This window comes from Ambystoma mexicanum, chromosome 10, assembly GCF_040938575.1.
Source record: "Ambystoma mexicanum isolate Mex_15411 chromosome 10, UKY_AmexF1_1, whole genome shotgun sequence".
In the NCBI taxonomy this organism is placed as follows: Eukaryota; Metazoa; Chordata; class Amphibia; order Caudata; family Ambystomatidae; genus Ambystoma; species Ambystoma mexicanum.
The window spans coordinates 1,194,983,890-1,195,000,099 of NC_090932.1; positions in this window are offsets into that span (position 1 = coordinate 1,194,983,890).

Consider the following 16,210-nt stretch of genomic DNA (forward strand, 5'->3'; position numbering starts at 1 on the left):
AGTTTGCCCATTATTCCAAATTTAGAGTTCTGCACTAGGCGCAAGTAGGCAACCATATATGCACCAATGATTGTGTCTATCTGGAGACGTTTCAGCTTCTCAAAGTTAATAACGCAATGGTTAACAAATACATAGGAGATTGCCACCAGATCAAGTTCAAGGTATATGTGTTCCGCACTTACACATTTGGGTAATCGAAGCAGCTTCCTAAGCAAACAAACTTCGAATTTTTCAACAAGTTTGATTACATTATGGCCCCATATAACAATAGCATACAATAGGACTGCTCTTATCTTTGCAATATAAATTGTCAGTACTGCAGATACTGAATAACCACTATTACTTCCGATGAAAATGCTCAGCGCATTGGTAGATACCATGCACCGAGCTTGAAGCATAGACCAGTGTGCCTTCCAAGTTAAGCGGTCATCTACAGTGATGCCAAGATATTTATAGGTATTTACTTGTTCTAAGATTTCACCATTCAGTGACCACATAGTGATTTCCTTCCTCTCAGTGCTACAAATGCAGAGACCTTGGTGCTTGAATGAGGTCTAGTGTGATATGCCCACACAGTATCATCTCCAGGTAATATCGCTATAATCATATTAGAGATTCAGGCTAATTGGAAGGTAGCTTTTACTGCCCTGGTGAACCTTTCTGCATTCACAGTCTGTCCAGGGCAGTACTGTGCCCTGTTTTCGTGGTGGAAACTGCCTTCCTGAGGAAACACATGAAATGACTTGAAATTCACCTCATTATCTGTTAACATTGTAGAGGGGCAACTTTAATTATGGAAAACTGTCTAAAAAGCATGCAAAAGAAATCATTATGGTGTCTTCAGACCACTTACCATGCGACCATTTAGAATTGTAATCCAATAGAGAAATATTAGCTGTCCCTTTGTAGCAGCCCAAGTGTATGGGCCATTGGGATGATATGATAGGTTATTTATAACGTGCTTAATACCCAGAGGTTTGTAAGTGCGGACCTGGGAATCGAACCTGTGGTGCTCTCTGTCGTCTTGCTTCCAAGGCAAGCACGTTGCCCCTGAGCTTTCCTCCCGAGACAATCAGACATTGATGTCAAATGTCACTTTTCCCCAGGGTGAACTGAGTATTTTGACCAGACATAAGGGGAGTGCAACACTTGTGTGACACCTGTCACTTCAATACCTTCCATTACTCTGTCCATTCTAGGCCACCAATAGCACTCTCTCAGCCGTCATGTAGTCCTCCTCCTCCACAAAGGACCATTGTGAGCAACCTCCTTAATAATATAGGAACTGGTCTTTGTGAGCAACCTCCAGGATAAATGCAAGCACTCCTTTAAGGGGTACAACTTTCGCACCGGTGAACAGCATGTCCCTTGCCATCCATAACTCCTCACGAACCAGGTGAAATTGGCCGCTTACACCTTCGACCTTCTGCAGCCACCCTTCCACCAGCAGACGACAAACGACCTGCATTTGCGAATCTAAGCCCCTTTGGCCTGTGGTTAAATCTATTACTGTTGATATATATGTCTTCTTCTTCCTCCTCCGGCAGAAGAGGTGGCAGGCAGTCTGCCCCAACAATCATGGGACAGGGGTATATACTGCTGCAAGTTTTATTTCTTGTAGCTGATACCACCTATTTATGTTTGGCTACATACATGTATTGTATCCCGACAAATTACAGACTGAAGGTTTGTCCTCGGTTTTAATAGTAAACGGGATACCCCACAAAAAACAAGATAACGTGCTTGACAGTCCAATGTCATAATAGGGCCTCCCTTTCAACTGTTGAATTATTTTGATCCCGCCTTGCAGAGTGCCCAAGGCAAAACCTACAATAACCTCCTGCTCCGGGCATATGTGCATGAGTGATGCACCTGGACCTACATTACTTGTATCAGTCGTAAGAATAGTGCATCCAGGGAACTAAGACAGGCTACTTGGGCAATTTCCTCCTTAATATGACTGAATATTTTCTCATGTTCATCCGACCACTCAAACCTCGAGTAAGTCTCCCAACGGAATACAGCTTGTTGCAAAGTCCTCCACGTACCGTGATACCTTCGGGTTTGGGCACTATCATCAAATAAAATAAATAAATACATTAATTAAATACATTTCGAATAATACTCCACGAGCACCAAGAACATATGTATTACGTCCTTGTCCTGGGGCACAGGTGCTCTCTTTAATGCATCCACTAAAGTAGGTTTTGGGGGAATGCCCTGATCCTTTATTATGTGCACTAGGGATGTGAACTTCTCGCCCTTAACGTTTCCCGTTTGATCGTTAGCCTGGTAAGAAGTAAAGAACGTGTTTCAAACACTCATCATGCCTAGTGATGTCTTCTGCAAATATTAACATGTCATCCTGGAAGCATTTTGCCCAGGGAATCTGGTAAAATAATTTCGCCATGAGTCTCTGGTATACGGCTGCCCCTGACGCAAGGCCAATTGGCATTCTCTCAAATCTATATGCCCTGAAGGGAGTAATAAACAATGTCAAATGTTTGGAATCTTGATGCAATATATCATGATGTGTGCTATACAAATCTGTCTGGATGGCAGCCTCCATGACTTGACAATGCGAAGAATACAACAATTGGCTGGCTAATAAGCTACCATAACCACACCAAATCAATAGGCTCAAATAATTACGTAAAATAACAAGTTGACATAATAAGTTAAAATTATGTGTCAAAATAATTTGCTAAAATAATTACAACTGAGCTGTCTTGTAGTCTGAAAGATGAGTTGCAGGCATTGCAGATCGAGTCTTCACCCTGATCTGGACTTCCTTATCCGGTGTTTTTCCTTCTACACTGCATGATCTCTCATTGCCTGTTATCATGCCCTCTCCGGGCCCTTTTCTCCCCTCTAATTGGCTGGAGCTGCTTCGCTCTGTATCCTTCTATCAAAAGGTGGTTCAGTCCCTGTTGAGTGCAGGGCGTAGTTGAGCTCCTGCACATCTGATGCACCTCCTGACTCTCCCCCCTCTAACTTGGTTCACCTCTCCATGGCAGCAAATGGAAGATGGCCTGCCTACGCTCACATCGCCTTATTTGCAGCCCCCACACCCTGCCTGGCAACCTGGTAAGTACTCAATTGGGAAGGTTGCCCTCGCTTCTCCGAACACTGCCAGATTACAGTACCACATACCGGGTAAAGTGCCCCTCGTTGCCAGATGTGTTATGAAGCACCTTGCCACCTAAAGTTCATGAGACAGGGTTTAATAGGTGAAGTTGTACATTGCCGGTCACATAGCACAGTGAGCTAACCGCATGCCCATGATATCTGTGGCAGGTTTTACCCCCGGCAGGGTTAACTCAGCCTTTAAACCTTCAGAGGATCAATACATTGAGTACCACTATGTGGGATAATAATGTCTTCTGTTATTTCATCACTCCGAGACCTATGGGTGTGTAGCGCCATATAAGAAATAAATTATAAGGGGATAGGGAAGAAAAATGGCCTGCACACAGGCGGCCACTCTCAGTGCTCTGACACCACCTCTCTGTAACCATTGGGTGCAGAACGCTGGGTTTGGATCTCGCACCTGATTCACAGGTTTGACCCAGCAGCCCGTTCCCCATAGTTGCACAATATGGCATTGGCAATTACTCAGAAGTTTAAAAGGAGCCTGGGATAAGTTGGTACAGGTAAGGGGACTGGGCTTCATGTATCAGGTAAAAGCTCAGTGCAGATAAACACTGAAGTGGATTATGTTTACTTGCAACTGTCTATGGCATACAAGATAAACTGGACTATGGCGGTGGCCTTTATCCGGATGTTAATCTTGAAGTCATGGTGGAAGTGAAAGCATGGCCATGTACGCTCACGGCAGAAAAAATACAACCCACTAGGACAAAAAGGCCAAGACATTTCTTGCAAGGATAACAAGTTTTAATCTCCCAAAATAAGCAAAATAACTCTGCTGCTCGAGAACGTTGTGGTCTAAAGTAACACAAACAGAAGCTTATAAGGCATAACCGCATCATCACTGTACAGTAAAAATCTGTGTGGCTGGTTGGTGAGACCCTATTCATAGGGGATGCCAGGCTATGATTGGTTCCAGTCTAGTCTGTCTGTTTTCCCACACGTGGTGTCAGCTGGGCTCATCTCTCCAGGGACTGAATGTCAGGTTCTTCACATGTTGCTATTATAGAGTTACTATTGTAAGATAATACTACTACATCATTATGACCTGCACCTGGGAAGCTTGGGGACTAGTACAGGGGGAGGAACACAATCATGCTGACCCACACATTCTTTGCTCCATTCATATCACACTCTCTGCATCCAAGGCTTTCACCCTCGTTTTGAGCTATAATGTATTCCTCCCTGTACCTCGTATTCCAAAGTGTGTGTTTATGGGATAAGGTGAAATGGCTGTGTTTGTTTAGATCTTTTATGGCCATTGTTTTTATGGTTGGTGGTCTCAAGTCACATACTATCGTGGAATTCAGGGGTTCTGGACTGGGTCAGTGGTGGGTGCCATTAGGCCTGGTGGGCTGGGTGAGGTTTGGAGGTCTGCTGGTTGCCTAGCTGTGATGAATGCACACCGCAAGGAACCTGGTGCTGTCTCATGTCCTTGCAGGGGGCATTCCTCTCTGGTATAATGAGTAATTGCAACAGTTAAGGAACAAAGGGAAGTTTCTGTGGGAATTAGCAGCATGGCGGTGTGTGTCCTCAGCGTGTGGGCCTCTTCAGGTTTCTCTGTTGGGCCTATGTTTAGCGCACGGCCTTGCAGGACTTAACGTGTCTACCATAACTACAAAATGGTGTCCCTTTATCTGTGCAAACTGAGTCTATACATTGCAATATTGTGTTCATGCCAGGTTTCTTATCACAGCTCTCTCTCCCCTGGTATATTGCAAGTCTGTCTATGGGACTCACCTTACTCTAAAGTGCCTGGGGGGGTGGGAAAGGTTAATTTCCTTCCCAACATTCCCCCCTTTCATTACTTCTACAGTAACAAATTCCTCTGCATTCCTTCTTTGTACTATGAGGCACTTTTGAAATGGCAATTGAAACCATCATAATGCGCTAGCTTTGGCACAGCATCGGAGTCCCAGGTAGCAGGTGCAAAAAAGAACCAGGATGAACACAACGACAGGTACCAGCATCTTCACCAGTGCTCCCAGCCAAGATGGGGCTCAGCTGAATGCCATTTTAAACCAGTCCTACTCTTGGATACCAGCTTCTTTTTTCATTTGGACCCCCAGGCCATGCACTGCAGCTATGACGTGTGACAAGGACTCATTTTCTGCATCTTTAGAAGGCACAAACATGCAACACGAACTCCTGATCTTTTTGCATATGCCTCCTTCCATTGCCATCAGCATATCCAGGATGTAACAGTTCTGCATTGTCATCAATCTCAGGGCTTGCAGCTCGACCTTTATGACTTTGAACCCCTGCTCGGTATCATTTGCCAACTGGACCAGTTTCCAGTGCACGATCTGCAGCCATTTGGCATTGGATCGTGCTTGTAGGCTGGGTAACAAGGATGTGGGATTCTGGTGGTTGCAGTGGGCTTTGTTCATTGACTATTGGGGACAGTGTTGGTGTTTTGTTAGGCTTTGGCCCCCCTTTTGGGTGTTCTTATGGGACTGCTAGTAGCGCTGAGTGTGGAGTGGCCAGCGAACAATAGTCCCTCCACGATGGACGGAGGTGCAAGTACGTTTGTTGGCCACACACCCAGTAGTAGTCCATCAGAACTGCCGTGCCCCTCTTCATATCTGGAATCAGCAATGTTCTGTTACATCGCTCGTTGGAGCCAACTAAGACAGTTCCTTCGCTGTGGAAGCATAGCTCATAGTTCTCCTTTCGGTGCACTTTCAATGGATTTTTCATTGACGCAAACCATGTCAGTTTTGTGATGTACTCTGTCCATATTTGCACAAATGTTCTTCCCATGAATGCCACTGTTTTTTCTTCATATCCCAGGAGGCCTTCAGCTCAGCAACTGAGCGTCACTTCCTGACACTCGTGGTTTACATATTTCGCTCCGCCAATCACTAAATATGGCTATTGTAAGCAATTGATGTTCGTCAGGTTATTCTTGCATTTCAGGGCCTCTGGATTGACAAGTTCTAGGTACACAATGTGTGCCAGGAAGGTGCCTTTTAGTCTACATAGCGCAAGATGAACCAGGCATTGTGCCTTTATAATTGGAACTTCCTGTGGTCCTAAAACCTTGGGCGCCCCTAATGCGTGCAGTATCAACGAGCATACTGTTGGTCGTTCGTATTCCCACCGCACTCATATCTGAATACTATCTGTTTGAGTGTTTGTGATGATTAATATCTTCAATAGCATCCAGGCCTAGGCCATGGTATGCATAGTATGTGGGCCCACGTGTTTGCATTTTCATTCTTTCATAGCGCAATATATATCTCCTTGGTGGTATACTACCACTAACATTGGTACTACTGCTACTATTCATGCTACAAAGGAGGTTTTTAAAAGTGGAAATAAAATTTCTAACATTTTGTTCATGCACACACTCATTTGGGCACTGGTGATACTTGTTTGGAACGTATTGTACATATATTCAGTTGTGTTTAGCAGTTTGGTTGTATTGAGAGGTGTACTTTCATTCAGGTTTCCCCTCTCCCCCTCTTTTAGATGGCTTGTCCAGATAAAAGATGAGCCCCAATAAATTCCCAACATAAACATAAGTATGATTAACAGAATAGCGGTAAAATGCAATTGATAATTATATGAATATAATCTGGTAGAACTAATAACATTTCTATCACTATGCAATGAATAATTTGATGTGGAGTGCTCCATTATCTCCCTCATGTAATGGGAACAAAATGGGTGGAGGTTTGGGGGATGTAGGGCGATAGAGAGAGAAAGATTTAATTTACAGAGCTTATGCGTTTAGAAGAAATGCATGTTTGGTAGCTTGTACATGCACTTATATCAGCAGCATTAGGCTAAGCATAGTGAGGTAGATTGGTTGTTTGTTTTAGGATACTGGTGAGGAATTTGGCAGTACCATACGAATATCTGAGAGGTGTATCCAATATTGAGTCCCTTTCACTTTTACTGCGAGATGGGTGAAAAACACCACTTCATAAGGTCCTTGGAACCTAGGGTTGTTCCACTTACGCACAAAGCTTCTGACATATACTAGCTCCTCCTGCAGCAATGGTTGGGTGAGCATGGTGTCGGTGGCAGGTTGATCTGCAGTACTTGGAGGACTGTCTGGGCAAGGTGGCGCGATCTGTTGCAAGATGGATTTGACCGCACATGTTAGATTTGTTAAGTATTCTTTGAACTCTGTGCCTAGAACTGCTGCAGCTCTATGGGCATCTGATACCCACCTGAGATGGGTGTGTGCATGCACCTACCTGTCACAACTACGTGTGATCAAAGGGGATGGTCTTTACTTGGCTGTGTGTACAAATTGAACAGGGCCAGGGACAAACAATGTACTCAATTCTTTTTTAGGGTGGTGCAAAATTTGGAAAGTTTACTCTTGAGAAGGTGTTGATTAATTCCACAATACCATTTGCTTGGGGGTGATAAATTGAGCACATACAATGTTTAATGACAAGTAAGGATGTGATTTCTTTAAAGAGCTCATTGAAAAAGTGGGTGCCATTATTGGATCGTAAAACATCGCACTCTCCCCAGCGAGGAAAGACCTTGCATACTGGAAATGTTGCGGCATATTTGGCATCTGGGTGGGCACAAGGGCCAGACTCAACCCACAGGGAGAAGGGGCACACTACAACAATAAGATATCGTGCTCTGTTACAACTCTCACCCATCTCCACATAATCAATATGGAGCTCACAGAATGACCCCATGGGGCAGGGTAGGGCACCTCGTAATGCGCAGAGTGTCATTCCAGTGCTGAACACTTGGCATGTTGTGCACTGTGTTACCATGGTTGTGAGTTGTTCCTAAATGTTTGGTTTGAATCAGTCCTCCTGGATGTCTGCTGCAATGTGTTGCATTGAACTGTGAGAGGGGTTGTGCAATTTATAAAATTCCATGTGTAACAGTTCAATGGGCATTACTGCCTTGCAGATGCATTGCTGTCTCCGTAAGAGATAAGTGGGTGGTTGTATGCACCCTTGCTTGAGCCAAATGTCCTTTTCTTCCTGTGGTGCTCTGCATTTGAGCTCAATTAATTGTGCTCTGGGCAATGTTGTGTATGGGTCCTACTCTGGTCGTGCTAACAGGGGAATTACAACATACTTAACAGGTGTGGGCACTGGGAGATAGCTGCTGCTTTGGCCACCATATCCATGGCCGCATTAGCCAAAGAGTTTTCATTAGTATTATTGGTATGGGTGGTACATTTGATGACCGCCCCTACAGATGGCTCTGACAGGGTGGAAATCAGGGCATTTAGTGGCATTGCATGTTGCATGGGGGACCTGTCTGCTTGTCGGAAGCCCCTTCTTTCCAGCATGAGAGACCAGCGTGCACCATTGTGGTGACTTAAACTGAGTCTGACTAGATGGTCACATGACAGTCCTTTGATGCTCGAAGTGCTTCTATGAGCACTATGACCTCTACTGCTTGTGCTGAGTAGTGCACAGGTAGTCTTTTCATTACTAATGTTTCATATCCCCCTGCTTGTAAACACACCACTGCATCCCCAGTATGTCTTTGGCCTGTGTCCTAGTCCATTGTCGCCGACCAGTCAAAGAAAAGCACCTCACCCTCCTCTTGTGGACTGTCTTTTGCTTTGGGGATGTCATCTTCCTCACCCTTATATGTGACACAATCATGTTCTTGCAAGTCCTCTTCCTTACATGCTTCCATTAGGAATGTTGTAGGATTTACTCTTCTGCAGGGCATTTCATGGATGTTCGGGCTTAAGGTGATAATCTTGTATGCTGATGCTCTCTGAGTGGTCAGGGTAGACTTGGCTCTTTCTAATATTTTTGTTTTGTTTTGCACTTTCAATGGATTTTTCATTGCCGCAAACCATGTCAGTTTTGTGATGTACTCTGTCCATATTTGCACAAATGTTCTTCCCATGAATGCCACTGTTTTTTCTTCATATCCCAGGAGGCCTTCAGCTCAGCAACTGAGCGTCACTTCCTGACACTCGTGGTTTACATATTTCGCTCCGCCAATCACTAAATATGGCTATTGTAAGCAATTGATGTTCGTCAGGTTATTCTTGCATTTCAGGGCCTCTGGATTGACAAGTTCTAGGTACACAATGTGTGCCAGGAAGGTGCCTTTTAGTCTACATAGCGCAAGATGAACCAGGCATTGTGCCTTTATAATTGGAACTTCCTGTAGTCCTAAAACCTTGGGCGCCCCTAATGCGTGCAGTATCAACGAGCATACATAGCAAATACTGTTGGTCGTTCGTATTCCCACCGCACTCATATCTGAATACTATCTGTTTGAGTGTTTGTGATGATTAATATCTTCAATAGCATCCAGGCCTAGGCCATGGTATGCATAGTATGTGGGCCCACGTGTTTGCATTTTCATTCTATCATAGCGCAATATATATCTCCTTGGTGGTATACTACCACTAACATTGGTACTACTGCTACTATTCATGCTACAAAGGAGGTTTTTAACAGTGGAAATAAAATTTCTAACATTTTGTTCATGCACACACTCATTTGGGCACTGGTGATACTTGTTTGGAACGTATTGTACATATATTCAGTTGTGTTTAGCAGTTTGGTTGTATTGAGAGGTGTACTTTCATTCAGGTTTCCCCTCTCCCCCCTCTTTTAGATGGCTTGTCCAGATAAAAGATGAGCCCTAATAAATTCCCAACATAAACATAAGTATGATTAACAGAATAGCGGTAAAATGCAATTGATAATTATATGAATATAATCTGGTAGAACTAATAACATTTCTATCACTATGCAATGAATAATTTGATGTGGAGTGCTCCATTATCTCCCTCATGTAATGGGAACAAAATGGGTGGAGGTTTGGGGGATGTAGGGCGATAGAGAGAGAAAGATTTAATTTACAGAGCTTATGCGTTTAGAAGAAATGCATGTTTGGTAGCTTGTACATGCACTTATATCAGCAGCATTAGGCTAAGCATAGTGAGGTAGATTGGTTGTTTGTTTTAGGATACTGGTGAGGAATTTGGCAGTACCATACGAATATCCAATATTGAGTCCCTTTCACTTTTACTGCGAGATGGGTGAAAAACACCACTTCATAAGGTCCTTGGAACCTAGGGTTGTTCCACTTACGCACAAAGCTTCTGACATATACTAGCTCCTCCGGCAGCAATGGTTGGGTGAGCATGGTGTCGGTGGCAGGTTGATCTGCAGTACTTGGAGGACTGTCTGGGCAAGGTGGCGCGATCTGTTGCAAGATGGATTTGACCGCACATGTTAGATTTGTTAAGTATTCTTTGAACTCTGTGCCTAGAACTGCTGCAGCTCTATGGGCATCTGATACCCACCTGAGATGGGTGTGTGCATGCACCTACCTGTCACAACTACGTGTGATCAAAGGTGATGGTCTTTACTTGGCTGTGTGTACAAATTGAACAGGGCCAGGGACAAACAATGTACTCAATTCTTTTTTAGGGTGGTGCAAAATTTGGAAAGTTTACTCTTGAGAAGGTGTTGATTAATTCCACAATACCATTTGCTTGGGGGTGATAAATTGAGCACATTCAATGTTTAATGACAAGTAAGGCTGTGATTTCTTTAAAGAGCTCATTGAAAAAGTGGGTGCCATTATTGGATCGTAAAACATTGCACTCTCCCCAGCGAGGAAAGACCTTGCATACTGGAAATGTTGCGGCATATTTGGCATCTGGGTGGGCACAAGGGCCAGACTCAACCCACAGGGAGAAGGGGCACACTACAACAATAAGATATCGTGCTCTGTTACAACTCTCACCCATCTCCACATAATCAATATGGAGCTCACAGAATGACCCCATGGGGCAGGGTAGGGCACCTCGTAATGCGCAGAGTGTCATTCCAGTGCTGAACACTTGGCATGTTGTGCACTGTGTTACCATGGTTGTGAGTTGTTCCTAAATGTTTGGTTTGAATCAGTCCTCCTGGATGTCTGCTGCAATGTGTTGCATTGAACTGTGAGAGGGGTTTTGCAATTTATAAAATTCCATGTGTAACAGTTCAATGGGCATTACTGCCTTGCAGATGCATTGCTGTCTCCGTAAGAGATAAGTGGGTGGTTGTATGCACCCTTGCTTGAGCCAAATGTCCTTTTCTTCCTGTGGTGCTCTGCATTTGAGCTCAATTAATTGTGCTCTGGGCAATGTTGTGTATGGGTCCTACTCTGGTCGTGCTAACAGGGGAATTACAACATACTTAACAGGTGTGGGCACTGGGAGATAGCTGCTGCTTTGGCCACCATATCCATGGCCGCATTAGCCAAAGAGTTTTCATTAGTATTATTGGTATGGGTGGTACATTTGATGACCGCCCCTACAGATGGCTCTGACAGGGTGGAAATCAGGGCATTTAGTGGCATTGCATGTTGCATGGGGGACCTGTCTGCTTGTTGGAAGCCCCTTCTTTCCAGCATGAGAGACCAGCGTGCACCATTGTGGTGACTTAAGCTGAGTCTGACTAGATGGTCACATGACAGTCCTTTGATGCTGGAAGGGCTTCTATGAGCACTATGACCTCTGCTGCTTGTGCTGAGTAGTGCACAGGTAGTCTTTTCATTACTAATGTTTCATATCCCCCTGCTTGTAAACACACCACTGCATCCCCAGTATGTCTTTGGCCTGTGTCCTAGTCCATTGTCGCTGACCCGTCAAAGAAAAGCACCTCACCCTCCTCTTGTGGACTGTCTTTTGCTTTGGGGATGTCATCTTCCTCACCCTTATATGTGACACAATCATGTTCTTGCAAGTCCTCTTCCTTACATGCTTCCATTAGGAATGTTGTAGGATTTACTCTTCTGCAGGGCATTTCATGGATGTTCGGGCTTAAGGTGATAATCTTGTATACTGATGCTCTCTGAGTGGTCAGGGTAGACTTGGCTCTTTCTAATATTTTTTTTTTGTTTTAATTTAATACAGTTTGAAACAAACTTTTTAAAAGGAAACAAACTTTTTAAAAGTAAAAAAAAAGAAAAATGTGAGATAGAACCCATCCTTTTTTTGTTTTCCGTTCATTCTGTCCTCAAGAGCGGCCATTATTTTTTATTTTTATTTTCTTCTTTAGACTAAGTAACAGCTTTCCTATTTTTATAATGAGCGCTCGGTTTGCTGAACAGGGTTGTTTTGGATTCTTCTCAATGTTCCGTGTCTTCTCTTTCATACAATTTTCTTTCTCTATAGATTCTTACAATTGTTACGGTCAATGACTACCATTGTCTTCTGTCAATAGTTTCTGTAGTTTTTCTAGGTAGCGAGCCAGGGTTACGGTATGTCTCTGTGAGTCATCGTTGTGGAATTTAATCCACCATTCTTCTGAGCTATATGTAGTGAATTTTGCCAGTTCTTCTCCTAGATATTTTGTTCTTAGGTCTTTCATCTCGGGACATTCTAGTACAAGATGTTTCAGTGTCTCCTCAGAGTCGGTGCAGAAACGAAATCGATCGTCTTCACTCCCGGGTGCATACCTTAATTTCAGGATCTCCTTGGTCTCTAGTAGGTTTAATCTGAATCTCATGTATATTTTTCTGAGATGCTTACAAGGAAATACTTCAAGGTATTTTGAATGGATATTAAGACCTCTTGCTTCTTTGGGTCTGTTTGTCATGCATTTATGTTGATTTCGTTTCTCGGTCGTCTCAATCCAGTCTTGTTGGAGTAATTTCTTTTTGACTGCGTTTGGGTTATTCATTAACTTTGTTTCGCCAGTGTTCAATTGACTTAGGATGCCTCGACATCCTGCCCTCCATTTTTGAAGAAGATTGTCTTTTTTGCCATTTTCGTGTTCCCACAATATCTCAAATTGAGTTATGTTCACTTCGGCAAGGGTCTTTCTGTACAGTGCCAAGGTGTTCCTCATAATTCTCACATTTAAAGTGGATATAGTACACAGGCTGTTGGGAAACCTTGTGGCAACTGTAAGATTTTCTTCCAGAAAACCCCTTTGCATCTTTTCCATAACTCATTTGTACAACCGAACATGCTTTCTGCACCATATACAAAGACTGGTGTTACTTTGCCTTTGTAGAAGTTCAGCAGAGGTATATACGAAAACTTTCCATATTTTTTAAATTTGCAAATACCAAGTGCACCACGTACAATGTCACTGAGCATCCCATCACAATTGTGGATCTTTTCTCCATGGCGAAGGCAGCTGCACCGAGGGCTTTTTCGCATGCAAATTGCTCTCCATTACTGAATATAGTGTACCGCTGTAGTAGGCCAGTGGCTTATGGCCCATTGTGCTCTTTTGTGTCAGCACTGTAGTCATAGTTGTGCCATTTGAATGTGAAAATATGTAAAATTCCTGCATGCAGTCTGGAGTGGCAAGGTGGGACTGTGGAAACCACTTCTTTTATGTTGTTGACATTTTGTACCATGTCTGCTGTCCATTCTAGTTTATGACTGCCCTTCTGTGCTTCCTTGAGAACTTGTAAGTGTGACCTTGTGTATGCTCCATAGTCTAGAATCCATGCCCTGCAGTAGTTGCATAACCCCAGGAACTTCTGCATGTCTTATACTGTTACTGGCTTGGGCATGGTGTAGACAATCGCTGCTCTGTCTGGTTTGATTCTTTTGCCGTCTGCTGAAATAAGCTGTCCCAATTAGAGTACCTCAAGCTGGCAGTATTGGAGCTTATCCTTGTCACCCTTATATCCCTTGCAGACTAACAGTTGCAGCAAGGTGATGGAATCCTTGTGACATTTCTGCTCACTGTCACTGCATACTAGCTAGTCATACACGTACTGGATGACTATGCTGGGCACATGGATGTTACCTAAGTCTTCATGCAATATCCTGTTGAATATGCTATGGCTCTTGCAATACCACTGGGACAAACAAGTGTGCTCATAGCGCTTTCTGCCATGTTTGAACACTGTGAGTTTGGGTACAATAGTGGTGCAATGGTATTGGGAAGAAGGCGTTCTTTAAATCGACCATTGTGAAGTGTGTTGCTTCTTTGGGGATGTTGCACAAAATGGAGGGAGGGTTCGGAAATAGAAGACATTCTTTTTGTACTACGTCATTAAGAGGGCGGAGATCCTGGATCATTTTCCAATTACCCCCTGTCACCTTTTTGACAGGGTATATGGCAGTGTTGAGGTAGAGGGCACTATGATCCCTTGGCGCAGTAAGGCCTGTATTGTATACTTTATCCCTTCTTTTGCCTCCCTTGATAGTGATTATTGCTTCACTCGGGTAGAACTGCTCCATTTGTTAGTGTGGTCTGCACTGGGGCCACTTCTTTTAGTAACCCTACATAGTGTGGGTTGGTTGTCCATAATTGTGTTGGCACATGCTCTAAGTCGCCCAGAATGAAGAGAGGTGGTGCGACAATAGCCATTATGAAGCTCTGCACTCTCCTGGATTGCACCATAATATTGCAGGGGATGCAACTCTCAAGTAATATCTTCCCGTCATCATCATTGTCTTCAAAAGGTTTTGCATCTGTCAATTCTATGAGGGGTACAGGGGGATCAATGCACAATACAGTGCACCACTGGCACCCTGGGCTGTCAGTGCCAAGGACAAGAATCCTTTTGGCAGATACCAACAACCCTTGCAGATCTAGGGACAGTATGGGGCCTGCTACCAACTCTGGGGACAATACAGGGTGAAAATGAAAACAGTTGGTACTCTCCAACATGTTTTGGTAATTTCTGGCACTGCTTACACAAGCACTGTTATGCCATAGATGAACATGTCTGGGTCAATGGTGATGCCTCGTACAACTACGTCATGTGCCATGGTGTGTATTACGAGCATCGACTTAATTGAGCACATACCTGGTGTGGTGCAGACAGTGCCGCTGTCAGTGAATTAGATCATCATGTTCAAATTGCTAATCAGATTTCTACCAAGCAAGTTGACAGGAGAGCTCTCAGAATACAGTAGGGGGCCGCGTACTACCTTGCCTCCCACCTTTACATCTAAATCTTTTGTATATGGAACCGTTAAAATAGCCAGAGAGAATCCCTGCATGTCGAGAGTTTTTCCAGATAGCGGGACGTCTCCTTCACTGATGCATGATTTCTCAGCTCCTGAATCTACCATAAAAATGAGTTGTTTGTTTGCTATCTCTGCCCCCGCCAAGAGTTCCTCTACTGGGTTTAGGGTCATCGACAGGACTGGACATGCAAGTGCTGTTTGTGGGCTTTACTAGTCAGGATAGGTGTCTTCCTGGGAACGAGAAAGGGTTTCTCCCAATGACTGTAGCTCCTGAAATGGAGGCATTGTGCCACTGGGCGCATCGCCGAAGGCATTCGTGTTCCCTGCCTGCTAAATGTTGTTGTGGGGCAGGTGATGTTGCATCGCCTGTGTGGGATGTTGCAGCGTGGGAGGGCATGGGAGCTTCCAGGGCAATTGAGTGTAATCTTGATGTATCTCATATGGTATTGAGGTCATTCTGGGGGTCGGTCCTTGAGGAGCTCCTTGAGGGGATGCACCACATTTCTGTTGGCCATAACTGTATCCCATTCCTTGTCTGCTCCTGCACTCTCTTGAAAAGTGCCCCATTCCTGCTCCTCTGGCTCCTATTACCCCGAACCTCCCACCCCTTCATCCTCTGAACCCACCTCAACCTCACTGCTGTCCTCCTTGCCACTGCAACCCACAGCAATGTGGGTTTCCACCCCACTGCCCTTGTCCTCCTTCAGTCCACACCACTGCTATTCTATTTGTAAAGTTAGGGGTATACCCCGCAAATTTGTTCTGTAGCAGTTTTGCTTCCTCTGCTTGTCACCTCCGAAGCATTTCTTTCTCACGCTCTTTGATTCTTTTCCAATGATGCACCATAATGCTTTACATTTTGGGCCACCCCTCAGCCTCAATCCCCAATATTTTGTCTAGCGCCTTTTGCACCTCTTTAGGCAGGCCTTGTTTTACTATAAAATAGAAAAAGGGTATTGACTGGTCCCACGCATTCCCTGTTTCTGCTCTCCACATCTCCTGGACCCTGAGAATGAATTGGTGCGGTGTCCTCATCATCTCCCATTGTACATTGCATGATGGACGGTAAATATGGCGTGGCCAGGAATGCTCGCCACAATGCATCCCACACCTTTGCTCTGATTTTATTAAAAGATGCTCCATCATGGGCGTTGTTTC